The 27,777-nt window shown below is 33.5% G+C and overlaps 1 pseudogene; it reads left to right on the plus strand.

The window, feature by feature from the left end:
* Positions 1 to 4,320: 4,320 nt before the first annotated feature.
* Positions 4,321 to 6,008, plus strand: LOC138856263 (uncharacterized; annotated as a pseudogene).
* Positions 6,009 to 27,777: the final 21,769 nt, after the last annotated feature.

The raw sequence follows: 27,777 nt of genomic DNA on the forward strand, positions 1-27,777 counted from the left end.
GGTAAGTTATCAACCATTATATATCTGAAGAGATTCAAGAGCAGCCATTTCATCCGGAAAAAAACACCGATTTGGGGTGGTTTGTAGACCGGTGGAACTATCGGTCCATATTTCTTCAAAAATGATGCCGGTGAAAACGTAACCGTTAATGGAGACCGTTATCGCGTCATTATAACCGACTATTTGACGCCTGAAATTGAAGCTCGTGATCTCGGTGACATTTGGTTTCAAAAAGACGGTGTCACTTCCCACACATCGCATCAATCAATGGATTTTAAGAGAACACTTCGGTGAGCAGATAATTTCACGTTTTGAACCGGTCGATTGGCAATCGTGTGATATCACACCGTTAGACTTTTTCTTGTGGCGATATGTAAAGTCTAAAGTCTATGCGGATCAGGTCTTGGAGCAAAACATTACGGGTGTAATTCGCCAGCTACCAGTCGAAATGCTCCAACGGGTCATAGAAAATTGGACTCAACGGATGGATCATCTGAGACGACGGCCAACATTTGAAAGAGATAATTTTCAAACAATATATGCCAAAGAATGTTCTTTTGAATGATAATAAACATTTCTCATAATGTATAAGTTAGGACGCTATTCATTCAAAAAGTATCATATGATGCATTAATATCATATTATACAAAGTAATGCAATATGACACCAGACAAATCGCTGAATCACAAGGTCAACGAAGTTGTGTGTTAAGTATAATTTAATATTTATTTATTTTAAAGAGAAATAATTAAGTATAATTAATTGAGCATAGCTCCCAAAATATATATTTTTTTTTATAAAAACAAAATAAAAGTTTTTTAACTGACGCCCGAGCAGGGACCAGCACTCGAATTTAGTAAAAAGGCCCGAAAATCAAAAAAGTACGGTTACGTGAGTGCACAAACAAATACAAAATTCTAAAGAAAAAAAACACAAACGCTAAAATCCTGAAAATATAAAAGTAAGGCCACGGGAGTGAAAAAACTAAATTTGTACAACACGAGCGGCTACAGACGGACCAAGGGATCTACCATATAAACGTCGAGGGACCCCAGTTGCAGAAGGAAAAAGGACGAACCCGAAACGTGGAACACCATCCAATAGGAAGCTTGACACAATAAAATTGTTTATCAAAATAAATGGAAATTGAAAGAAATTAAAGAAAAAATCATTGCAAGCGATAAAAGATAATTACTATTTTAAAAATCTAGAAAAAACCAAGATTGTTATAAAAATAATTTCAAATCCCTACTATTTGTAAAATTTTAGAAAAAAGGATACTTGTTACTATAAAATACAAAAAGATAAGTTAATAAGCAATATTCCAGACACTGCTGAAGAACTAATTGAGCAACTGAATCAGATGAAGATAGATTATAGTCAAACCCCGCAACCCTCAAATATTTCTACTACCCCTAATCCGACGTTAGTAACCACAATAGTCAAAAAGATGCTTGCACGAATAAACTCACAGAATGTAACAGACTTCAACAAAACCGACCAGAGCGTTACGCTGTACGCACATAATATAAACGTACTGAACAAAATTACTGGCATGGTAAAATACCTTAGGGAATTTGTAGGACAACCAGGAGAATTTAACTCTTGGAGGAAGACGATGGAGTTAAAAACACCCCTAAATACTTTGCCATATTACACACGGTTAGACATAAAATAGTTAGCGATGCCGACACCGCATTGGAGTCGTATAATACCCCACTCGAATGTACGTAAATTCGGAAATGCCTCATGATCCATTATTCAGATAAAAGGAACATAGGTACCCTCGAATACCAAATGACCACTTTGGCCCAGTACCACGAAAATATTCCGACATTTTACCAAAAGGTATGCCAACATCTTTCCCTTATACTAGACAAAATTATATGTTGACTAAGTGACGAAGTTCGTTCAAGACAAGTTAACTATCAAATTAGACCTGGTGCCTTCCAAAACAATCTCCCACCGAAACAGCCGTTTTCCGCACAAATAGCTTACTCTCCAAATAAGATACAACAAAATTTCTATACTATTACGGAAGCAACAAATTCAAACGATTATCCCAATGAGTCAGATCCGAACGGAACTTAAGACGACGTTTCTCATCATAACAATTATGATACTGCAAAACAAAATGATATTGATACTATTCATTTTTTAGACCACCTCTTCGCTACCTTATTACGAATGTAGAACAAGGCGCGAAGACACAGAGTATTTTCTGATTGATACTGGATTTAATAAGAATTATATCGAATCAACTAGGATTAGGAACCCAATTTTGAACGAAAAGGCCTTTATGGTAAAATCAGTTGCGGGACGATTTAAATTACGCACCACACCTTCGTAGACATTTTTGGACTAGCAGTAGGAAAAATAAAGTTTTTCATACTACCACCTCTTAGGTCGTTTCAGAGCATAGTAAGTAGGCAACGATACTTTTAAAAAATTGAAAGCAATTATACATACCGATAAAAACTTAATGACAATTTGCCATAAATATAAATATAAGCTCACCCTCACCACTCTCGTAAAAGGTAAAATTCGGGCAACAACCGAAACCCATCCAGTGGCATTAAAAGAAGAAATCGAACGTCAAGTCGAAGAACTTCTTGCTAACGGAATAATAAGTTGATCGAAATCTCCATACAACTACCCAATATGGATCGTTAGCTAAAAAATCAGATGCATCCGGTGAAAAGAAGTATAGAATGGTCGTTGACTATCGCAAGTCAATTCAGTTACGATCGCTGATAAATAATTTATACCTTAGATTAATGAGGTCCTCGCAAATCTCGGAAACAATAAACTATTACTGTCAACGATCTAAAGAGTGGGTTTCATCAGATACCACTCGTGAGTCAGACATAGAAAAAACCGCATTTTCCGTAAACAACGGAAAGTATAAGATTCTCAGATTACCTGTTGGTCTCAAAAATGCTCCAGCTACATTCCAAAGAGCACTAGATGACATTCTTCGTCAACATATAGGAGTAAAATGCTATGTGTATCTATGATGTAATAATATTCGGCAAAAACGAAGAGGAACACTTTAAAAATATAGAATTAGTATTTCGAACTTTAGAGAATGGAAATTTAAAATTTGATTAGATAAATGTACGTTTGCAAAGGCAGAAGAAGATTTCTTAGGATACTTTATAAGCTCAAAAGGTATAAAAACTAGTCCACAAAAAGTAGAAGTGATTATTGAGCTAAATTTTCAGTCCCACAAAATCTCAAGAACTTAAGATCCTTCTTAGGTATGTCAGGTTCCTACCGACGCCTTGTCAAGGACTATTCAAAAAGAGCTAAACCATTAACAGCACTCCTAAGAGGAGAAGCCGGTAATGTATCCAAACGACTCTCAAAAAAAATAGAAATTAAATTAGATAACGAAGCTTTAGAAACTCTAAGCAAAGCTGAGGAAAGCTGAAATGTTTTCTATAATGTGGTCACTTAATACACTTAGGAGTTACATCTAAAATCAATCAAAAAAATAAAAATTATTACTGACCATCAACCTTTTACCTATGCCCTAATCCATAAAAACACCAACAGTAAAAAGAATCAATGCAAAGCCATTTTAGAAGAGTATAATTATGAATTAATCTACAAACTTGGAAAAACAAATGTAGTTGCAGACGCGCTTTCAAGAATACCAATTCAATTCACTGACACTTACAATTCATAGCGACGAACGCTCAAGTCAAAATTTAATCCATTGTACAGAAATCCCAACTAATGTTTTCAAGAGTCACCTTTTTTAAGCATGATGAAATATCTTCATATCAATTTAATATAGTTTTTCCAACTGTTCATAGACACATAATTACAGAACCAGAGTACAATGAACAATTTTTCTTCATGAAGCGATACCTTAATCCATCTGTTATAAATGTAATTGATACAGAGGAAATATAATTGGTATGATCTAAAATATTTATCCTATTCACATTATAAATATTAAAAGCCGATACACCCAAAAATTAGTTGAAGTTATTAGCAACGAACAAGAATAGGAGAACGTCATATTAAAGGAACACATAAGAATGCGACTGAGAGTAAAAAACAAATATTTCCCCGGTATGTTAAACAAAATAAAACGAATTATAGCCAACTGCATCGTTTGTAAAGAAAATAAGTACGAGAGACATCCGAACCAACCGAAATTAGCAAAAACTCCATTACCAACATATCCAGGGTACACAGTCCATATTAGGTATGGAAAAGTCGACTCAAGTCGGAAAAGTCAAGAATCGCTCTTTTAATGAAGAAGAATGAACTTGAACATGTCTCGAAACGATTAAAATCGATTCTCACTTTCTTGCACTTGTTTGCGTTGTATGAGAAACTGAGAAACAGGTGGCTGATTGGATCATAAATATGCCATCGCTGGTATCCTTGGTAACCTATTTAAATAAGTATAATCGACGCAAATATCATTTCCATATAATTTTAATCTGTGTGTACTCTTAGTGACCAGAAATCACATATTAATTATAATTGTATTGTTATAGCTCCTAGTGTTATGTGGAATTATTGTTCCAAAACCGACAATGGCAATAAAAGTAAAGTGTAATATTTGTAAAAAATAATTTATATTTAATAAGAGCACCTGCAATCATCTCATAAAATTAATGCTCCTTCAAACAAAGATATTCCGTCACGGAAAAGAGCAAACGGTTGAGAAAATGATTTAGTGGTTCAACCTAAAAAGGTAATTAGTTATATTTTCTTAGATTAGTAGTTTTATTCAAAATTTATCAAAAGATTCTTAGATTATTTCTATCTGTTACTTTTTTTTCTTGTGAAAAATTAGAGTTTATTTTCTTTCTAGACTTTGATGGCTATTGAATCATCTGCTTCTCATGCATCAGTTTCTATAGAAACTTGAAAATGAACGATGACGATTGAAAATTTGAGGTCTAAATTAAGAGAAATATGTTATGGCTGGAGTCTAAGTGATGAGAAAATTTCTGCATTTGTTTCTGACGGAGAATCTAATATTAAGGGAGCCATTAAAAGTGAAATCGGCAGTGAAAAACACATTTTGTGTATTGGACATGACATCAACAATATCGGGCAAAGACTGATTAACATAAATGTAACACCACCAGCAACTGAATCTGAATCTGTAGATCAAATAGTCGAACTTCCTTTATACATATGAAGACGATATTATCGATGACTCAGTAATTTTAGAGCCTGACAAAACTACTGAGCAAAAAACATTATGTGATCTGCTGATAAAAGTTAAAAAAATCGTAAAAATTTTTAGACACAGTGAAAGAGCTACAACTGAGTTGTTGACCTTACAAAACAAGTTACCAGAAGTAAAGTGTCTTAAACTAACACAAGAAGTAAAAACAAGATGAAATTCGTGTTATAAAATGATTAATCGTGTTATTGTACTTGCCGACTATGTTGGAAAGGTACTTCTTCAGATTAAATTGGACAAATCGTCAAAAGCTAAGCCTCCTAATATGATAACAGGAGATGAGTTTGAATCTTTAATTGAAATTCGCGATGTCTTAAGTCCGCTTTGGAGAGTTACGCAAGAAGTTTGCTCCGAAAAAAATTTTACATTAAGTAAATGTATCCCTTTTATTGCTGGTCTTAAAAACGCAAGTTATATTCAAGTTATTTTGATTGTTTTACGTTACAATTACAAAAAAAAAACTCACTCAAGCGATTGAAAATAAATATGGAAACACTGAATCGGTGAAATTGTATGCTTGCGCAACTTTTCTTGATCCTCGGTATAAGAAGTGTGCCTTCTATAGCATTCGAGAATCTGCTCGTGCAGTCGCTAACGTTGGTGAGTTTATTAACTAATTACAAATACAAGTTAACTATATCCATATATTAATTTCATTTTATTTTCTTTATTAAGCGATCTGGTTAGGATTAAGAAAAAGTTAGCATTACAGGCAACGGATTCTCCTGTAATACCTTGTTGTTTTTAGGGAGTCAATTAAACATGAATATCCTCACTTATGGAGTGTATCATCTTCTGCACCTTGTGAAAGATTGCTTTTCCATGCAGGTCTCATTGCTAATCAATTGAGGAGTCGTCTATCACCTCAGCATTTGAATGAACTAGTGTTTCTGAGATCAATTAGCGAAGACATGTGGGAATCTTAAATTATCTTTTTAAATTTGGCACATGGATACCTTATTAAACTCTAAACTAATATTTTAATATTATATTATTATATTAATTAATACTAAATATATATTTATTGTAATTGTTACTTTAATACCTAACTTGAATACTACAAGCTAATTTTCGGTGCCATACTCCGCGCAATTTTTACAAAGAATACATATTTTATAAAAATATTAAATACTTATGTGTGTATTGTTCAAATATAATTTGCAAACGATGAATAAATGTATATAATAGCTTAAACTAGAACTTAACAAATATCTTTGATCAGAACTTAAATAGATAGTGTGTTTTCAAAAAGTCGACTTGAGAATCGACTTTTAGCAATGATTAATTGACTTTGAATCAAATCCAAAAATTCAAGTCAATTGTAAAATCAAAAGTCGACTTTTTTGTGCCGTTTCCATCCCTAGTCCATATAGATATATTTTTACCAGAAGGAAAAATAGTTATGACAGCTTTAGACAAATTAACAAAATACGCAGTAACAAAGAGCCTAAATAGCAGAGCAATAAAGGCGAAGACCTCTAAGAGATATTATATATTTCTTCGGAGTACCAAAATTATTAGTTATAAACAATGAACCATCTTTTAATTTTGCTTCATTAAAATTTAAGATGACAGACGAGTTAGGAATATTTGTTTACACTACTCCTCCATACAAAAGCAAGCTAATGGACAAGTGGAAAGGTTCCACTCCACATTAATTGAAATAATGCGGTGCATAAAAGAAAACGGCCACAGAAGTTTTGTGGAACCTTTAGAAAGAGCAGTGTCCGAATATAATCATTCATTCCACTACATTAAAAAAACCAGTATACCTATTTTTTCATAGACGTGCTACATTTACCCCCGAAGACATTGAAAGAACAAGACAAAGTAACCTATAGAAATTAGCACACAAACAAAGCAAGGATATAAGATATCATAATAAAAATAAACAGGAAATAAAATCATACCTACCAGGACAAATAATTTATGTTAATAAAAATAGGAGATTAGGCACCAAGTTAAGTAAACATTACAGTAAGGAGATTGTTAAAGAAGACAGAAATAGTACCGTGTTGACTGAAAAAGAACTAATAATTTACAGTTACGTATCCTAACTAAATAAATACCGACATTCTTTTCCAGACTATTACTACCGCTATGCCTTGCGGAAGTAAAAATACTCGATTATTCAAACGAACAACTCAGTAAAAAAAGGAACAGCTAGACTAAAAACAGGAACATTTAAAATAATACTCGAAATTAACATAGGAAGATACACGGAAACCCTTAACCATATAGAAGCAACTATTGAAACCGAACTAATAGTCCAGTCATTTAAGCTTAAATTAGGTAAGAATCTCGGAATTCAGATACCCAGCTGTACGTCTGTAAATACTTGTATATTGACACCCTAAAAGTTGTCTCAAAACCTACATATGGTAGGGTGTACGCAACTATTAAATTTCAAGGTCAAAGGTCACAAAAAGGTCAAGGACCGGTGCCTCCGATCAAAAACGGGCCATATATAGTTGATGAACTATCGATAAATCAATGATTATAAATATTTGTCAATTTTTATTAACTATTATATTATATTTTATCATTTTCTTCATGCCCTAAATCTTTATCTATTCAATAATACTGATCACCGTTTCCTAAAATTAAAAAATAATGAAGGTAAAAACTTAAATCTTACTATAATTATATTCCCATTAACACTAATGACATTTTAATTAGAAAATAATTAAGTGCATCTTCTTTAAAATCTGTAAATTTGTAAATAATAGGACAAGATATTCATTTACTCATCATTTTAATTGGGCGTACACTGTCTTACGAACAAGAAATTTTCTTCAAAAAAGTTGGGAAAGGCAATGTAAAAACGGAGATATACTCGACTAAAAGTTTTGATAATTATCCTCATTCCAAAACACATATTTTATTTCTGCACGCATTAAGTGAATGTGACACAACTTCTGCGCTTTTTAAAAAGGGAAAAAAAAACATTTTTAAAAGTTTTTGAGAAACTGACCAATTTGGATGAACTAGCTGCAGCATTTGAGGAAGAAAATTGTTCGGCCCAGAGATTATTAGAGAGTGGAACTCAAACCTTATTGGCAGTCTATAATGCTCCGAAATCTGTGAAAAGTCTCGATCATCTTCGTTATATGCATTACGTCAAGTCTACAAAACTTAATAAACCTGTGCAGCTTTCAAATATTCCACCAACAAGTGCAGCTGCTCATCAACATTTCGAACGTGTATATTATCAAGTTCAAACTTGGTTAGGGCATGATTTGGAACCCCAGGTATGGGGTTCGGCAATGCGAAACGATTTTCTGGAGCCTATCATGACAATTTTATCACCTGCTCCAGAACATTTGCTAAATACAATTTTTTGCAACTGCAAGAGTGGTTGTGGTTCGCGATGCAGATGCAGGAAAGCGGGCTTGCAATGCTCTTTAGCTTGTGGCCAATGTAATGGGCAAACTTATCTCAATGATCTACCATATCAGAGCGACACTAACGAAGATGGAACTTTTGACCCCGAAATCATGGAAGAACTTGAAACAAATGTCGTTGAAGACGATAATGAAGATCAGTTTGAAATTTACCAGCAGCCGGAAGACGACGATGAAGAGGAAGAAGATGATTAAAATTATAAATTGTAGTTTTTGTACCCTTTATTCCATTTTTTTACTTTTAATAAAAATAAATGTATTGAATGATATTTTTTAATAAATTTTTTTAATTTTTTTTTATCATGTAAGAAGTTATTAATATTAATAAGGTTTAAATTCAAATATAATTCCTATATTAATATAAATACCAATAGCAAAAAACCCATAGTAAATGAGATATTTACAAAAAGAGCGCAAAAAACCGATTTTTGTGACCTTTGACCTTGAAATTTAATAGTTGCGTACACCCGACCATATGTAGGTTTTGAGACAACTTTTAGGGTGTCAATATACAAGTATTTACAGACTTACAGCTGGGTATCTGAATTCCGAGGTGAACTTACTATAATGACTGGACTACTATATTAAATCTGTTTAAATAAATACTAGAAACACACATACAAGTCACTAAAAAATCTGATCTCAAAAATAACCCACTGATTCGCAATTTATTTTTGCGGGATTCTTCGTGGTAGTTCATTGTTTTGCTTGTCATCTGTTCAATAGCCCATGAACTTTTAGTGCTGCCAAAAAAAACCTCAAGATCATGGACTCTCTCTGTTTCAACGACGCAATGCCATACAGTAATGGCTCATTTACATACAACTTTCCTTGCTTCGCTTGACATTTCATATTGTAACAAAAATAAAATGGAGAAAGCAAAGAGCAACTTATAAATATAAATACACATATGCATTCAGGAACCAATTTAAAAGACCCGCTGCACAATATTCGTAAACGCATAAGTTTGGACAAAGCATAAATTTCATGAATGCCTGAAAACCTCTTTTTGAATTTTTATTATTTAGCCGAAATATTGTAAACTAAATCACAATTCCTTTAAATACTCACTTAATTGGCAATTATGTTGTAAATAGAACGAAGTATTTTTTAAACAAGTAAGGAAGGGCTAATTTCGGGTGTAGCCGAACATTTTATACTCTTGCAACTTGCAAGAATCAAAGCTCGGGAAATTAATTCAAGTACTGGGAAAACTTTATATTGAAAAATGTTGCGAAAGAATTAAACATTCATTATTCGATGAAATCGTGAATAAATTACAATAAAATTTAGTCGATTCTTGACTTATGTATGTATATTGAAGCCCATAAACTTAGACTTAGCTTTATTGCTATATTTTAGTTCGCGTCAGCTAAAAATATAGGTATTTACACCACCTTCAAATGAGATAGTATACATTCGCCAGAAAAAGTCTGCGTACACGCTAATATCTCATTTTCTTGTGGTAAAAAATAACTTTTATATACTAAATTTTAGAGCATAATCATATTAAGTGCTTTATTACTAGTCTATTGCATAATCCCATAGCATTTAAAGCAATGATCTGACACCATAGTTTTATAGACAAATTTACAAAATATAGTAATTTGGCTGCGCAGAAAACGTCTGCGTACAAATAGTAAAATGGGAACTCCCTACGTAATAAACCAAGTTTAAAAGTGTCTTAAAGTTATAGTTTTGCTTTGTTTCGTAAAATAGCAATTAAAAAAGGTTTTTGTTCCGTTTCGTTTGTTATTAAATTTTAAATATCGAATCTCGCCCAAAAAAAAGAAATTGATCCTCTGAAAGAGAAATAATGGTTAAACTTTTCGAAGAAGGAAAAACATACCCTTAAATCGGTCAAATGGTTGAAAGAACACACTCTTTCATACAAAGAGTAATAAAAAAATTAAAAGAATACCGGTGTTTTTGAATCTCGGCGCGGAATATGGAAACACTGAATCGGTGAAATTGTATGCTTGCGCAACTTTTCTTGATCCTCGGTATAAGAAGTGTGCCTTCTATAGCATTCGAGAATCTGCTCGTGCAGTCGCTAACGTTGGTGAGTTTATTAACTAATTACAAATACAAGTTAACTATATCCATATATTAATTTCATTTTATTTTCTTTATTAAGCGATCTGGTTAGGATTAAGAAAAAGTTAGCATTACAGGCAACGGATTCTCCTGTAATACCTTGTTGTTTTTAGGGAGTCAATTAAACATGAATATCCTCACTTATGGAGTGTATCATCTTCTGCACCTTGTGAAAGATTGCTTTTCCATGCAGGTCTCATTGCTAATCAATTGAGGAGTCGTCTATCACCTCAGCATTTGAATGAACTAGTGTTTCTGAGATCAATTAGCGAAGACATGTGGGAATCTTAAATTATCTTTTTAAATTTGGCACATGGATACCTTATTAAACTCTAAACTAATATTTTAATATTATATTATTATATTAATTAATACTAAATATATATTTATTGTAATTGTTACTTTAATACCTAACTTGAATACTACAAGCTAATTTTCGGTGCCATACTCCGCGCAATTTTTACAAAGAATACATATTTTATAAAAATATTAAATACTTATGTGTGTATTGTTCAAATATAATTTGCAAACGATGAATAAATGTATATAATAGCTTAAACTAGAACTTAACAAATATCTTTGATCAGAACTTAAATAGATAGTGTGTTTTCAAAAAGTCGACTTGAGAATCGACTTTTAGCAATGATTAATTGACTTTGAATCAAATCCAAAAATTCAAGTCAATTGTAAAATCAAAAGTCGACTTTTTTGTGCCGTTTCCATCCCTAGTCCATATAGATATATTTTTACCAGAAGGAAAAATAGTTATGACAGCTTTAGACAAATTAACAAAATACGCAGTAACAAAGAGCCTAAATAGCAGAGCAATAAAGGCGAAGACCTCTAAGAGATATTATATATTTCTTCGGAGTACCAAAATTATTAGTTATAAACAATGAACCATCTTTTAATTTTGCTTCATTAAAATTTAAGATGACAGACGAGTTAGGAATATTTGTTTACACTACTCCTCCATACAAAAGCAAGCTAATGGACAAGTGGAAAGGTTCCACTCCACATTAATTGAAATAATGCGGTGCATAAAAGAAAACGGCCACAGAAGTTTTGTGGAACCTTTAGAAAGAGCAGTGTCCGAATATAATCATTCATTCCACTACATTAAAAAAACCAGTATACCTATTTTTTCATAGACGTGCTACATTTACCCCCGAAGACATTGAAAGAACAAGACAAAGTAACCTATAGAAATTAGCACACAAACAAAGCAAGGATATAAGATATCATAATAAAAATAAACAGGAAATAAAATCATACCTACCAGGACAAATAATTTATGTTAATAAAAATAGGAGATTAGGCACCAAGTTAAGTAAACATTACAGTAAGGAGATTGTTAAAGAAGACAGAAATAGTACCGTGTTGACTGAAAAAGAACTAATAATTTACAGTTACGTATCCTAACTAAATAAATACCGACATTCTTTTCCAGACTATTACTACCGCTATGCCTTGCGGAAGTAAAAATACTCGATTATTCAAACGAACAACTCAGTAAAAAAAGGAACAGCTAGACTAAAAACAGGAACATTTAAAATAATACTCGAAATTAACATAGGAAGATACACGGAAACCCTTAACCATATAGAAGCAACTATTGAAACCGAACTAATAGTCCAGTCATTTAAGCTTAAATTAGGTAAGAATCTCGGAATTCAGATACCCAGCTGTACGTCTGTAAATACTTGTATATTGACACCCTAAAAGTTGTCTCAAAACCTACATATGGTAGGGTGTACGCAACTATTAAATTTCAAGGTCAAAGGTCACAAAAAGGTCAAGGACCGGTGCCTCCGATCAAAAACGGGCCATATATAGTTGATGAACTATCGATAAATCAATGATTATAAATATTTGTCAATTTTTATTAACTATTATATTATATTTTATCATTTTCTTCATGCCCTAAATCTTTATCTATTCAATAATACTGATCACCGTTTCCTAAAATTAAAAAATAATGAAGGTAAAAACTTAAATCTTACTATAATTATATTCCCATTAACACTAATGACATTTTAATTAGAAAATAATTAAGTGCATCTTCTTTAAAATCTGTAAATTTGTAAATAATAGGACAAGATATTCATTTACTCATCATTTTAATTGGGCGTACACTGTCTTACGAACAAGAAATTTTCTTCAAAAAAGTTGGGAAAGGCAATGTAAAAACGGAGATATACTCGACTAAAAGTTTTGATAATTATCCTCATTCCAAAACACATATTTTATTTCTGCACGCATTAAGTGAATGTGACACAACTTCTGCGCTTTTTAAAAAGGGAAAAAAAAAACATTTTTAAAAGTTTTTGAGAAACTGACCAATTTGGATGAACTAGCTGCAGCATTTGAGGAAGAAAATTGTTCGGCCCAGAGATTATTAGAGAGTGGAACTCAAACCTTATTGGCAGTCTATAATGCTCCGAAATCTGTGAAAAGTCTCGATCATCTTCGTTATATGCATTACGTCAAGTCTACAAAACTTAATAAACCTGTGCAGCTTTCAAATATTCCACCAACAAGTGCAGCTGCTCATCAACATTTCGAACGTGTATATTATCAAGTTCAAACTTGGTTAGGGCATGATTTGGAACCCCAGGTATGGGGTTGGGCAATGCGAAACGATTTTCTGGAGCCTATCATGACAATTTTATCACCTGCTCCAGAACATTTGCTAAATACAATTTTTTGCAACTGCAAGAGTGGTTGTGGTTCGCGATGCAGATGCAGGAAAGCGGGCTTGCAATGCTCTTTAGCTTGTGGCCAATGTAATGGGCAAACTTATCTCAATGATCTACCATATCAGAGCGACACTAACGAAGATGGAACTTTTGACCCCGAAATCATGGAAGAACTTGAAACAAATGTCGTTGAAGACGATAATGAAGATCAGTTTGAAATTTACCAGCAGCCGGAAGACGACGATGAAGAGGAAGAAGATGATTAAAATTATAAATTGTAGTTTTTGTACCCTTTATTCCATTTTTTTACTTTTAATAAAAATAAATGTATTGAATGATATTTTTTAATAAATTTTTTTAATTTTTTTTTATCATGTAAGAAGTTATTAATATTAATAAGGTTTAAATTCAAATATAATTCCTATATTAATATAAATACCAATAGCAAAAAACCCATAGTAAATGAGATATTTACAAAAAGAGCGCAAAAAACCGATTTTTGTGACCTTTGACCTTGAAATTTAATAGTTGCGTACACCCGACCATATGTAGGTTTTGAGACAACTTTTAGGGTGTCAATATACAAGTATTTACAGACTTACAGCTGGGTATCTGAATTCCGAGGTGAACTTACTATAATGACTGGACTACTATATTAAATCTGTTTAAATAAATACTAGAAACACACATACAAGTCACTAAAAAATCTGATCTCAAAAATAACCCACTGATTCGCAATTTATTTTTGCGGGATTCTTCGTGGTAGTTCATTGTTTTGCTTGTCATCTGTTCAATAGCCCATGAACTTTTAGTGCTGCCAAAAAAAACCTCAAGATCATGGACTCTCTCTGTTTCAACGACGCAATGCCATACAGTAATGGCTCATTTACATACAACTTTCCTTGCTTCGCTTGACATTTCATATTGTAACAAAAATAAAATGGAGAAAGCAAAGAGCAACTTATAAATATAAATACACATATGCATTCAGGAACCAATTTAAAAGACCCGCTGCACAATATTCGTAAACGCATAAGTTTGGACAAAGCATAAATTTCATGAATGCCTGAAAACCTCTTTTTGAATTTTTATTATTTAGCCGAAATATTGTAAACTAAATCACAATTCCTTTAAATACTCACTTAATTGGCAATTATGTTGTAAATAGAACGAAGTATTTTTTAAACAAGTAAGGAAGGGCTAATTTCGGGTGTAGCCGAACATTTTATACTCTTGCAACTTGCAAGAATCAAAGCTCGGGAAATTAATTCAAGTACTGGGAAAACTTTATATTGAAAAATGTTGCGAAAGAATTAAACATTCATTATTCGATGAAATCGTGAATAAATTACAATAAAATTTAGTCGATTCTTGACTTATGTATGTATATTGAAGCCCATAAACTTAGACTTAGCTTTATTGCTATATTTTAGTTCGCGTCAGCTAAAAATATAGGTATTTACACCACCTTCAAATGAGATAGTATACATTCGCCAGAAAAAGTCTGCGTACACGCTAATATCTCATTTTCTTGTGGTAAAAAATAACTTTTATATACTAAATTTTAGAGCATAATCATATTAAGTGCTTTATTACTAGTCTATTGCATAATCCCATAGCATTTAAAGCAATGATCTGACACCATAGTTTTATAGACAAATTTACAAAATATAGTAATTTGGCTGCGCAGAAAACGTCTGCGTACAAATAGTAAAATGGGAACTCCCTACGTAATAAACCAAGTTTAAAAGTGTCTTAAAGTTATAGTTTTGCTTTGTTTCGTAAAATAGCAATTAAAAAAGGTTTTTGTTCCGTTTCGTTTGTTATTAAATTTTAAATATCGAATCTCGCCCAAAAAAAAGAAATTGATCCTCTGAAAGAGAAATAATGGTTAAACTTTTCGAAGAAGGAAAAACATACCCTTAAATCGGTCAAATGGTTGAAAGAACACACTCTTTCATACAAAGAGTAATAAAAAAATTAAAAGAATACCGGTGTTTTTGAATCTCGGCGCGTCCAGGGCGTCCAAAAATATTAGCACAGTGTGAAACTAGTAACGCTTTGCAAAGTATGAAGCAAAACCTTCGATTTACTGCATCTAAAATCGATCAAAATGTTAAGAAAAATTTTAAGAAATCCCTCTGCACTGACACCATTTGCAAAATTAAAAAAAAAAACATGTACATATGTGATATTAATCGACTGAAAAGGCTACATTTAATATATTGAGTTGATGTGGTAAACTATAACGAACGGAAGGGATATAAGGTTTGGACCAATGTCTAGACCAATTTCATTCATATTTTCACATAATTTAAAAAAAAATTGTTAATTTACTTTTATTAAAGTAACACACATTTTGTGTTGTATATTGGACAGGCTATATTGGGTTCAGAAAAAGGGATGGGCTAATTGAGTTAATTTTGACATTGCTGAGGTATACTTGAGATCATATTTTCCAGAAATTTTAAAAATATATAACTCACACATTAAACGACTTGTTCGGCATAAGGTTTGTTAGAATAACGAAAATCAATATATAATATTAGACTTAATAATAATACAAAATTTGGTTATATAGTAATATGTATGTCTTTGTTTATATAATCCTGAATTTTTCTCTAAAATTAGACTTATATACAGTACCGGCGTTAGGGTAGGGCGCGGTTGGGCGACCGCCCAGGGCTTAACGGCGCCCCTTTATGTTCCCATCTCTGTAAGCGAAAAAAAAAAACGATGTGTTGGCAACACTAGAATGGAACGCAGTGCTCAATCCGTTCGGTCAGAGCACTACATACATACAGTTCATTTTACTGGGAATCCCCGACCACAGAGGAACACAGTATCTATCTCTTTTTAACATTTTAGTTCAAAAGAGTTGGCATTATTTTTGATGGAGCGGAACACAGCTCATTCTTATTCATTCAATCGGTGCACGCACTTAAAAACAGTTATCGCAATTACATATTTTAAAACAAACAGACGCAGTAATCAGGCGGTCCACGCTAAGTTACGAAGTGCATGTTTTTTACTTTTTGTCGCCGACTACAGAGTGACATAGGTTTTATCCAAAAAGTTGAAATACAAATAGTGTTTAAGTAGGTATTTGCTTTATTACGGATTATTTCACTAATTAGGTAAGTACAATTTTATTTTAACTATCTTTACTTATTATACTAAAGTAGTAATATTTGTTTGTTTGTTTATGTTATGTTTGGAGTGGGGTAATCTATTTAAAGTAAATTATATATTATAAAATATCTCTGGAACTGACTATATAATGTTGATGAAATTTTAACACGGAGATAATAAATGAATGTCGAGGAGGTACGGTCAAGTGTAAAAGTGGATGAACACTGTTCATTCGTAAGCCTTTGTGTTAAATGTGAAAAGTGTCTACTGACTTTTGCATCTGACTGTACATAGAAGTCATTTTTTCGGGAACGAGTGGATGATCGTGATTTTTTTCATACAAATCTAAGCACTATCACGTAACACAAGCTTTTAAATATAACATTTCACAATTATTCCGATGCCATGACAATATTACCTTACCTAGATTTTTCGATCGTAGTTCACGTGTATGCTAACGCTTTCCTCAATATAAAGCGTTTTTGGTCGTCCTCACTCAACAGCGTTATATTTAATTAATTTATAGAAATGATCGGACCTACGCAGATTTAATTTGTTGCAGATTTGATTAGTACAAAATGTCTGAACACGTTGATCCTTTCAAAAGAAAACCATCTGGGTCAAAATATAGAAAACGAAAAGCAGAAAAAGAGAAGGATTTTGAAAAAACAAAAAAGTTTATGAATATAGGCAAATATATCACAACAAGAAATCAAGACCTTAATGTGGCATCTACATCTGAAATACAAGCGAATGCATCGGTAGTGGAGTCTCTGTCTGACAAGTCAGATCAGTTAGCTGTTGAAGAGATTGTGGATGAAGTTTCCCGAAGTGAGGAGACAAGTTGTGTTACAATTACAGATGCTGCTCAGGATGACACTATTGGTGATGTACAACAAATACAAATTCTAGATGACGTTAGTTCTCTTGTTCCAAATATATCGGATCCAGCCACTTGGCCACTCACTCGAAATAGCAAAATTATTGATCATATAATAACTAATGGCCCAGTGCAAACTCACATTGATAATTATCCAAAGAATGATACAGGGCGACATTTCTCAAATTCTCATTTTACCAAAAAACTTGCAAACAATGAAATAATTCAGCGTCGTATGAAATAATTCACGTGAGTATAAAAATCGAGTTTACTGTTTTTGTTGCCGGCTTATTGATAGCAGCTCAACCTCGAATTTAGCATCTGAAGGATATAACGACTGGAAACACTTATCAGAAATGTTAAAAGTTCATGAAAGTAGCACTTTTCATAAGAAGTTTTACCTCTCATGGATTGAGGCTGAACTAAGATAAAAAACGGGAAAAACAATAGATTGTCAAGAGCAACATTTGATTAGAAAGGAAACTACAAGGTGGAATAATATTTTGTCTAGATTAATGCATATTACACTGTATTTAGCTGAAAACAATATGGCGTTTAGAGGTACTTCCGACAAACTATATACGCCAAATAATGGAAAGTTCTTGGGTTTAGTCCAACTACTAGCCAAATTTGATCCAGTTATGGAGGAGCACTTGCGATTAGCTGTAAAGGGTGATGTTTCTGACCACTACTGCGGAAAAGACATTCAAAATGAATTAATAGAGCTGATGGGTGAAAAAGTGAAGTCAGAAATCATATCACGTGCAAAGAAATCGAAATATTATTCTATTATAGCTGACTGTACTCCGGACATTAGTCATATAGAACAGCTTTCACTGACAATACGATTTGTTGATTTATCATCAGATGTCGATAAAATATCAGTAAAAGAGCATTTCATTGAATTTTTACCTGTTAATCAGTCGACTGGTGAAAGGCTGACTGAAGTTATTATTGATATTTTAAATAAATACGGACTGGAATTGAACGATTGTAGAGGTCAGGGCTATGACAACGGAGCAAACATGAAAGGAAAAAATATTGGAGTTCAAAGGAGAATTCTGGACATAAATCCTTTAGCTGTATATGTACCGTGTGGCTGTCATAGCTACAATCTCGTACTATGCGATGCCGCTAAGTAATCTGTAAAATCTGTCACTTTCTTTGGAGTACTTCAGAGGTTGTTTACGTTGTTTTCAGCTTCTGTTCATCGATGGAAAATTCTGAGCGATCACTTGGGATTGTACACTATAAAAAAACTCATTGACACGCGTTGGGAAGCAAGAATAGGCAGTGTTAAAGCAGTCCGTTATCAAATTAGCGCCGTCCATGACGCTTTAATCACTTTGGCTATTGAAACTCAGCAAACTGATGTTCAAGTCTCTCATGAGGCTACTACTCTAGCCGAACAGCTAAAAGATTTCGGCTTCATAGTTTCATTGGTTGTCTTTTATGACATACTTTTTCAAATTAATGTCGTTAGTAAATCTCTACAATCAACAGACATGGATCTCGGTAAATGCACAGACATGTTGAAAAAATGCTGCAATTTCTTGGAAGAATATAGAAATACAGGCTTTAAAAGCGCCATTTTAACTGCGAAGGAATTGGCTGAAGAGTTAGAAATAGAACCTGTGTTTAGAGCGACAACAAGAATTCGACATGTTAAGCGCCAAGCTGGTGAAACTGCCCAAGATGAGCCTATAACTTCTCCAGAAAAAAAATTTGAGGTTGAATGTTTCAACTGTCTTTTGGACACGACGTTAACTTCACTCAACGAAAGATTTGAACAGTTATGTGAGTACTCGGAATCTTGGTCTTTTTTGTACAATTTAAAACAGATTCCAGAAAAACACGACCTTATCAAACTCTGTAGTGATCTTCAATTGAAATTAAATGTAAATTCCAAATCAGATATAGATAGATGTATGTTGTGCGATGAACTCGTAAGTCTGAAATCGTTTTTGCCTGATCAGAAAGTGGTTACTCCTGTTTTTGTTTTAAATTTTATCAAAGACCGCAACTTACAAGAACTATATCCAAATGTTTGGATAGCAGTACGATTATTATTAACTATTCCCGTAACGGTTGCTAGTGGAGAGAGGAGTTTTTCTAAGCTTAAGCTGATAAAAACCTATCTGCGATCGACAATATCTCAATCTAGATTGACAAACTTGGCAACTTTGTCAATCGAAAATGAAATTGCTGAAAACATCGACTATGATAACTTAATAAAAGAGTTCGCCGATAGAAAGGCTAGAAAAGTAAAATTTTATTAGTTTTTTTAATAAATGTTTATTTCTTTTCATAAATGGTTATTTCATTATTATCCTTCGCCTTTTTTCGTATGGGTTTAAATTGCAGTTAGAGGGCGCCGTAGAAATCTCGCCCAGGGCGCTGGTAGTACTAAAACCGGCACTGCTTATATATATTATATATAATAGCTGTACGCCCCTTTTTATACATACTCGTACATGTTGCTACGTAGTATAACAGTTTTGTTCACCTTTGCAGTTGTGTGTATCACCTAAAACTAATAGAGATAGATATGGAGTTATATACCATATATAAACGATCAGAATGACGGGACGAGTTCAAGTCTTGGTGACAGTCTGTCCGTCCTTTTGAAATCCTAGTTAAATTAACTCTATAACATTATTCTGATCACGGTGTGCGAATTCACTCTACAACCACGTCTACTTCTCATACAATTTTAAACTTCTCATTATGTCACAGTATAGAAATTGAGAGCCAATAAAGAAATCGGATTAAATCTTTGCAAAAATAGTGCCGTTCAGATGAGACATCCACCTTGTTCAAAATTTACTTGCAGTAGCTATGTGTTGCTATTTTATTTTTTTTTGAAGTAATAAAATATTCAAATGATTCTTACATGAATTTTGAACACATGCTTATGATTTGAAATACAATTTTTGTATTTATGAATTGTATTGACTTTCAACATAAAGATATAAAAAGTATCCTATTTCCGTCCCCTGGTTCTAAGCTACCTCTCCACCAATTTTCAGCTAAAACTTTAGCCGTTCTTGAGTTATAAATAGTGTAACTAACACGACTTTCTTTAATATACATATGTGCATATATTGATTGCCAAATCGACGGTAATTTTGCAAAAAAAGGCTTCCGTTACGACCTTCTTTAGGAATAAACGAACAACTGTGCAAATTTTCACGTCTTTCCGTGCTGTCGTTTGGACGTTCTACGGATACATAACGTAATAGCGCTTCTTTTTTATATACTTATGTACTAGCGGACCCCGTCCACGCGTTGCTGTGGCAAAGGTATACATTAATTACATACTATTCAATACAGTAAAACTTTTTGATTTGCTCTTATATATCTTTGACTTGCAGTATTTCGAGTTAAGCGGTCTAAGTTTGTACGTCTGCTTGGTGGCATTTTTAAAAACGAAAATCCAACTGAAAATAAAAAATGACTCCCTTATATTTTCTGTTTAACCATGCATATGAAATTTTAATATTGTGTAGTCATCAAAAGTTACTAAAAATCGATATTAAGCTGTGAACTTATCGTGATTAACAAACACTTATTAGCAAACAACAAACTTCTTAGTCTTTAAAGCAAAACAAACTTTATCAAAAAGTATTGTTAGCGCTATGTTATGTTATAGGTATGTGTCAGATTACCACAGATTACTAAATAGGTTATGCGAAGTTTGTGTACTGCGTTCTGAAATCTAACTCATAGTGTACATATTTTATTATTATTAAATACTTACATTAAAATGAAATCATCACTAGTATTATTATTATTACTGTCAAAGTCGGTACATTTAATTGTGGCGAGTAGTTTTCAAAAATTAGTGCGATAGAATTTAATTAAGTAACCACATTTCCGAACAAACGATGCTCTTTCAATATAGTCTATGGCTGTGAATGACGATAACATTCGTTACGCGCGTTTTTTAAAATATGCAAAATTAAATGTATTTTTTCAATCTTTCTGAGAAATTTTCTTAATATATTTTTCCGTAAGAACCTTCTACAGAGTATTAGAAAACTACAAAAAAATTAAATTCACATATTTACGGCATTAAACTATAATATATTCAAGATTAATCAGTTAATTTTTTTAAGATATCTTACATATTGACTGATATATATGGCATATCGCCCACCGAAAGTTTGAAAATCTTATGTTAGATATATGAGAAATAGGGGTAGTATTGACCCGATTTTATCTGATATTTTTCTTCCATGGTTTCATTAAAATAGCTCACATACCGTCACCAACATATATGGAGTGAAATTAACCGGATGTGTGATGATTTATATGGGTGATTAGTTATATGGGTGCTAGGGCAAGTTTTGGCCCAATTTTACTTATTTTAGGCACAAAGTTACACTGTTATTAGAAAAATACGCTATTATACTATCTATTTTTTATTGAGATAACTCACATATAAGATATGAGTGTTATGTACCGAATTTGGTTGAAATCGGTGGAGCAGATCCCGAGATATGGGATTTCCTCTAAAAGTGTGCGCTGTCACGCCCACCGTCTAATATTGATACCGGCTCCTATAAAGCTATCTTCTACCATCCTGGGTGGAAAATTTAATGTCTCTGACGCATTTAGTTATAGATTTATCATACTTTTAGTCGTTTTTAACAAAAATGTTATATGCGGATTGGGCAAGGTTATCATCCGATTTCACCTTTTTCACACTATCGTAAGAAGAGATGAAAATATTTCCTGTGTGCAATATTGGGTGATATAGCTTTATTGGTTTGAGAGATATAAACATTAATCTTATAAGAGGGCGGAGCCAGACCCACTTTTTCAATATTTACAAATTGCAGGTGCCCCTCCTTCATGTGATTAGTTGTGCCAAATTTGAGTTCTGTATCTTAATTTACGGCATAGTCGTACGGCTCGTCCTTACTTTTTCACCAAGGAACATGTGTACCACGTTTCATTACGATATCTCAATTTATCCTCAAGTTAAACCTTGAACAGACGGTCGGACGGACAGACAGACATTCGGATGTCAACTCGTCTAGTCATTCTGATCATCCTAGTTTGAGGTGATACAAACTAACGGTGAACAACACTGTTATACTCTGTAGCAACATGTTGCAATTGTAAATATAAAAACTATCAAAATATTTTCCCGCAACATTTTTCTATTCATTTGACTAAAACTTTTATACCATAAACTAATAAGTTAAGTTTATTTCAGGATCACCAAAAGTGTTTACGTTTTTGTTTACAATTTACAAGCTATTCTATGCTTTTTCTTCTCAACTCAAAAGAATTACGTCACAAGATGGCGGTTGGCGTAATCTTGTATTCTGTCACTCTTGGTTGTTTGTCGCCACTTTGTGTATATTGCAACGGATTTCTCAATAAATCGTCTACCTATAACTCACTCTTGAGTTTGATCACTGGATTGTTAAATACACTTATCTTTATTTTTAATTCCAACAACTTATTTGAGCTTACAACTTCTTGCTTATGCCTTAATTGCTCTTAACACGACAACACTCTAACTTGAACTGTGTGTGCTATATGATCTGGCAGCCCTTATATATTATATTGTAACGGTTTTCTCGATAAATCGTCTACCTGTAAATCACTCTTGAGTTCGATCACTGGATTGTTAAATAAAACTCCCCAATTTAATGGCTACACACTTATCTTTATTTCTAATTCCAACAACTTAACACTTATTGCTCGATATTCGAGCTTTCAACTTCTTGCTTATGTCTCAATTGTTCTTATCACGACAACACTCTAACTAGCACTGTGTTTGCTGCACCGGCAGCCCTTATATAGTAAATCTGTAACAAAACATTGCTTCTAGCACATTCTGGCAACTACGAATTCGCTAACTAGTTGCTTCTGGCAGTTTATCGTTGATTCGATTTTGTTCTATCATCCGTATTCGTCACACTGCCCTCCACCTAACTCTGATCGTCCCGATTAGACATATTTGCGATACCAAACACAAAGCTTTTATGTCCCCCATCTCGTCTTCTAGGCTGGTGCTTACATCGTTAGCCGTCCTTCTCTTCTTGGAGTTAATTCCATCCGTTTTCCGGATACTCAGTTTCTGGTACATCCGTTGACTTAAAGCTGACTCGGGATTCCATTCTTGATCAGAACGTAACTCCATTGGAACACCGAATCTCGTTACCCACTTGCTGATGAATGCCTCCGCCACTGGTTCAGTCTCTTGGTTAGGAATTGTGTACACTTGTGGTCATTCATTGAAATGGTCCTTGACTACCAAAACATGACTATTTCCTAATTTATTGGTGGGGAATGGACCATCTTCATACACGCCTATTTTCTCAACTGGCACACGCGAATTGTGCTGTTTCATCTGCCCATAACTCCTATACCTTGATCGTTTAGCTACAATGTTCTCAGCATATTTCGCAATCCTTTCTATAGCTGATTGACAACCAGTCCAATAAAACCTTTGCTTCAAATGCTTCAAGGATTTAATGTCTCTCAAGTGCCCTCCTCTTGGACATTTGTACTGCACGTTAAGAACATCAGGAATTCCAACCCTTGGAACAACCATAAGTATTCGGAAGGTTTGCCCATTTTCGCTTTTCCATACTCGATGCAAGCAGCCATACACTAACTTTAAACTGCTCCGTTCTGCCCAATATGATTTTGTGACTGGCCTTCCTGTAGTTATTTCTCCAATCGTTGTACATTGGTTCAACTCCACCTTATGTAATGTACCTTCCAATTCTGGATCTTCTTGCACAGAGTCATCCGTTTCAGGTTCAATTTTATGCTGATCTTCCACCTGTGATGGTATAAACGCTTCCTGCTCTTCCAACTGGAAGGACACTTGTGCTGGTATCCAAGCTTCTTGCTCTTCTAACTGTGAGGAACCTTTTACTGGTTCACACGCTTCCTCCTCTTCCAACTGTGAGAACACCTGCCCTGACATACGCGCTTCCTCCTCTTCCGACTGTGAGGACACCTGCACTGGCATGCGCCCGTTCAGTTCTTCCGACTGCGAAGACACTTTTGCTGGTATACAAGCTTCTTGCTCTTCATACTGTGAAGATCCTGGTTCACATGCTTCCTCCTCTTCCAACTGTAAGGATACCTGCGCTGACATATGCACGTCGAGCTCTTTCGGTGCTGACAACTGTGCTGAAAAACGTGCATCTTGCGCTGCGAACAGCTCTTCCAAATGCGTTGACAATCGCGTATCCAATTGAGACATACGTGTATCCTGTTCTTTAAATTGTGTCGACATTTGCGTTGACATCTTTTTCCCCATCTGCGATATTGCAGCAAAAATCATGTTTATGTCCACAATCTTTGACGAGCATAGAGCCTCTTCCTTTTCTTCTATTATTGTTGTCTCTTCCTCTAATTCCATGTGAAAGACATATTCCTCAACATTAATGTTTTCCGCCTCCATGGCCTCTCTCAACCGTGATTGTAATTCTGTTTTTAATCCATTAGTCGCCAAACCACGTTGCTCCAGCTCCTTTTTCAGTTGTGGAATCTTCAGATCGTTAAACTTGGCCATTTTCAAATAATTATCTCCTTGGGAATTTATTTGACAATCCCACTTCTGACACCAATCGTCTACCTGTAACTCACTCTTGAGTTCGATCACTGGATTGTTAAATAAAACTCCCCAATTTAATGGCTACACACTTATCTTTATTTCTAATTCCAACAACTTAACACTTATTGCTCGATATTCGAGCTTACAACTTCTTGCTTATGTCTCAATTGTTCTTATCACGACAACACTCTAACTAGAACTGTGTTTGCTGCACAATCCGGCATCCCTTATATAGTAAATATGTAACAAAACATTGCTTCTAGAACATTCTGGCAACTACGAATTCGCTAACTAGTTGCTTTTGGCAGTTTATCGTTGATTCGATTTTGTTCTATCATCCGTGTTCGTCACAATATCTTTAATAAAACTTCGCCTCTACAACATTCTGGCAACTACGAATTCGCTGTCCAGTTGCTTCTGGCAATTTATCGTCGATTCGATTTAGTTCTATCATCCGTGTTCGTCACAATATTAGATATTAAAGCCCAAATAGTTACCGACATGCCTCCCTTCCGCACTTACCACCGTATCAAACCAAATTTGTTACAAGTTATGCCCGTAGTTGCAGAAACCAGTGTGTGTATTTGTATACCCGATTTTTCACACATTTAGTTTTTTAGTGTGAAAGCTTAAAACTAAAATCCAACTATAAAAAATAGTTTATATATTTATAAATAAATGTATTCGACTGTGAAATTGAGTTATTTTAAGAATATTTAAAATATATTCAAGTTTATTTTTTAATTACTACAAAATATCGATATTGACAACCCGGCGTTGCATTTCTACGGAAAAATCTAATTTTCGCGGGTATCCTACCGTACGGTCTGTTAAAGCGGACGGTAGAAGCGGTGGTGAGTGCATGGATAAAATGATACGAAACTCTTTGATTTGAGAGAGCGCTGTCAAAGTCCACATTTTTTATAACATTTGACAGTGGTGCCACTAAGGAAAGAAATAAGTTTTAAGATTTTTTAATGTATTTCTTGGGTATTTTCCGGTTTCCATTTTACAGAAATATATACATAGTCAAAATTAGTTTAACAAGCTAGATATCCTATATGACTTCTAAATATATCTACGTGTATAGTTTAATCACAAAAGATTTTCTAAATAAACTTTTAAAACTAAATTTAACAAAATATTTTATTATTTCAAAACACTTACAAGTTTTAAATAAGCTAAACATAAACATTACTTAGTTTTTATATACTGAATAAACAAATATCTTCCGATAATTTATTCGGAAGTTAAAGTTTACATAACATTTGCTGGGAATTCTAGCCAAAATATGTATATACGTTGACAATTGGTATTGCTAAGCAAAATAAAATACTCTGCGACAAAATACCCGCTCTTTCTTAAAATCAAAACTATATGAAATCTCTTTAAAAAATTAGAAACACACGTAAAAGTCACCAAAAAATCTGATCTCACAGTTAACCCACTGATTTCACAATCTAATCTTGCGGGATTCTTAGTGCTAGTTCGTTGTACAAGTATTGCATGTCGTCTGTTCAGTAGGCAAAGAGAGGAGTTTCAGGTCATTTTATCTATGGGTGAGTGTTCATTTACATTGCGCTCTCATAAGATATTTCGTATCAGCTGACGTACGGAAATGAGGAATGTCGGTGACTGTTTGAGCTATTACTGTGAACCCTTATTAGAAAGTTGCAAATTAGGAAATTGACCTTGGACACTTACATACATTGTTTTGAAGTTAAATTTAAAATCAAGTTTTAATTTTTCACAAGAAATGTTTACCCAAGAATGACATATTAAAATAAGTCAAATCCGTTATAAAGTTTGGTTAAATTTAAAATCAAGTTTTAATTTTTCACAAGAAATTTATACCCAAGAATCACATATTTAAATAAGTCCAATCCGTTATAAAATTTGTAAATTCGTGGCGAGCGCGCATTGTTTATAAAAAACGACATTAAAATCGATTTCTGCACTTTTTTGTAATATCAAGTGTGTTTGTGAAGTATAAAAACATTAAATTGTATATAAAATGTTTTTAAAAATTCGAATCTAGGATGGAGTGTAGAGTGGGTTGTTGCTAGCAAAGATATGGACAAAAATCGTGTGAGTGATACGAATATTATAAAGAAATAAATTTTGGATTATCGAAAAATTTTCGGATAATGATTTTTTTTTAAACTCGTCCCATTGTAGATATGACGATGTTGATTCAATGACGTCAATGTTGTCGTAACCTTGTATGCTATGAACGTTGTACTTTACAATAAAGAAGGCGTTCAATAAGTTTGGAGACTTTTTTAACAATCCAGTGATAAAACCCGACGATTCACAGTGGATGAATGGAATGTAACGCTGCAGTTAAACGATCAAGAGCTTGATTTCAAGTTGATCACACAAACTACTTGTCAAAATTTATTTAAATTGACAGCCGACAGCATAGTCCGCAAGCAACTTGATAATCAATAATAGTAATAAGTATATTAATATATAGTAAATATTATTAATAGCAATTAATAATATAATGGATTGATAAACCTAAATTTTGACATCAATCCAAGAATATATGAATATGAATTGAATGTGATTTGTTTACAAAACTATGTGATCAGCTGTTTTAACTTAATTGTCAACTTGCCCACGACTTGAATGAAAAAATTAATATCAAGACGGCGTTCAAAAAGTGTAAGTGTATTGAAATTTGAAAGCATTTTCTTGATCGTGTAATATCCGGGTAAGCTTTAATATTTTGAACAAATTAATGAAACGTCTGG

This window comes from Bactrocera oleae, chromosome 3 (genome assembly GCF_042242935.1).
Source record: "Bactrocera oleae isolate idBacOlea1 chromosome 3, idBacOlea1, whole genome shotgun sequence".
Classification (NCBI taxonomy): Eukaryota; Metazoa; Arthropoda; class Insecta; order Diptera; family Tephritidae; genus Bactrocera; species Bactrocera oleae.